Below are 2,379 nucleotides of genomic sequence, written 5' to 3'. Positions count from 1 at the left end.
CTCTCTCTCTCTCTCTCTCTCTCTCTCTCTCTCTCTCTCTCTCTCTCTCACCCCTCTTTCTCTATCTCGCTCTCCGTCGTCCGACCGTCTGTTTGTTTAGGGCGACGTTGTCGTCATTGGTCGTCATTGTATCTGTGCCTGGCCATGCGCGCCGCCGCCGCGCCCTCCAGTCAAAGCGGGGGGAGCTAAAGATAGTCCGCGGCCCGTGCCGGCCGGGCCGGGCGGCAGTATGGGACATTCAATGAGTGTGTCCAAACGCCAAAACCGCTGTGCGGGGCGAGCGTCTGCGTCATCGCATTTAGAGCAAAGACGGACGGACTCAACTGGAGCAGCAGACAAGCGAGCGGCGAAAATAAGAGTCGAGGCGATGCGAGCGCGGCGTGACGCAGGCGCAGCCGCGGAGGGGCAGCGCGGACCGCGGAGCGGACCCGCATCAAACCGCCCGCTGCAAACAACAAAGAGAGGTGCGGCGCAAAAAGTAAATGTGGGATATATGGACGAGGCGTGGGCGGGCGCAGGTTGACGAGGGGCAGCGTCAGTCACGCCGCGCACCGCGATAGCGCCGGCCGGCCGGAAAGCGGGAGGGTTGGTCAACATTTGCTCCCGCCGACATGTTTGCCCGTGGAACGGCCCCCGCCGTCCCCTGCCGCCCCCACGCCTTGTCCGCCCGCGCCCTGCTCCGTTGTCGCCGTGTCAGCCCCGTTCGCGGTGCGCAGAATTTTCACGGCGTTCACTGACGACACGCAACCGACCCGACGGCGCAGACAAAAGCAAGCGGAAAACGGGGGAAAATATTGAATAAAAGGAATGAAATATTTATCGGAAAATGTCGGGACAACAAAGATCCTTAATTCAGTGATCGCGACACAGACAGCGCGGTCCGTCCGTCCGTCCGTCGGTCCGTCGTGCGTCTATCTGTCTGTCGCCGGTCTGTCTCATCAAATCGAACCGTCTGGTAAAATTAATTATGATGGAGAGGGACTGTGGACCCCGGCAGGCCAGGCCGCCGGGCCACGCCGCGCCACGCGGCAGACTACACATGCGTAAAATAGACGTGGGAAACGAGCGAAATATGAGACTTCTAAAACGATGACAACGGAGGAAAAGTGATGAGACGCGCACACGCGCGCGGTGGCAAAGGCCTACGAAGCACTTTGAGCGCACCTTACGAAATACCCTGGGGAGCCCATGGCCCTTCTTATTAAATATGGCAATACCTTGGGCAACACCATGGCCCCAGGGTTCGTTCAGAAAGGACATCCATTTTGCTCCGATTCGGCATTCCATTTGACATTCGTCAAATTGTGTAAGTGTCTCCCCTGCGCAGACTCGGGGTAGGCCAGCCCGCATTACACGGGCGCGCTACAGGCAAGATGTTGCCTACCCATCAGGCGCCATGAGAGCTCGCACAAGCCGAACTTGACAATTTAGCAATATGGCGAATGGCGAATGGGCAACCCGCCCGAACTAGTGTCATGGCATAGTTAAACCACAAAAAGACCACGAAAAACAATATGGTTTTCAGGTATCTGGTGTACCAAATGTGACACCTGGATCCCACCCTGGCGGGCTGGCGTGACTGACAAGCAGGCCGAGCAGCAAAGTGTACTTGGGCCCCAGATACGTCCCCTTGCCGTCCCCTCTCCTGCCCCGCACCTGGTGCGTTCACGCGCCAGGGGCGTGCCCTCGGCGTGGAGGGTGACGTGCTCCCGCATGCATTGCCCCCCACCTCCCCCCAACCGGTCTGCCCGCTAGCCCCTCGCGCGGGTGACTGCACGGCACCGGTGTCATCGCAAAATAAAACTGACTATGCGCTGCTGCGCTGCTCGTGCACCGAGAGCACATGAGGGCCTTTGGTCGAGGGTCGAGAGGCAGAGAGGTAGGCAGGTAGGCGGTGTACCAACGCGTGGTCGGGACGCCCATCTTCACCGCCAGTATCGCAACACAACGTTAGATAAATAGGCAAAATTCCCACAAATACGGGCTACATCTCACGCCTGCCTACACACACACATGTGCCAAGGGGTTGTCCAGTAGACAGGCGCCAGTGAGCCAAGCCCACGTGGTGGGGTTTTACGCGTCTGCACTTTTTTTATGGTGACACGGCTGTGCGTCGCTACAAAACTAGAGTGATTTCATCAATTGAAGACGTCATCGAGACGAGTCATCCCGTAGCTCGTGGCGTGAAGCTTCGAGACTAGCCTCGCCTGACGAATAAGAAATCAAATGCAAAGCGCTAGAAAGCTCTCTGCGTGCGAGTGTGAGAGTGCGCTTTTAATGTATACGAGAGAACATTTAATGAGCGAGAGTTATCGGCGGCGGCAATATGTGAAGTGAAGGAAAGTTCTTATTAATCAGCTGCGGGGTGGGCGACCGCGG

This window comes from Frankliniella occidentalis, unplaced genomic scaffold (genome assembly GCF_000697945.3).
Source record: "Frankliniella occidentalis isolate FOCC.00 unplaced genomic scaffold, Focc_3.1 Scaffold1663, whole genome shotgun sequence".
Lineage (NCBI taxonomy): Eukaryota > Metazoa > Arthropoda > Insecta > Thysanoptera > Thripidae > Frankliniella > Frankliniella occidentalis.
Note: the sequence above shows the minus strand (reverse complement) of the source record.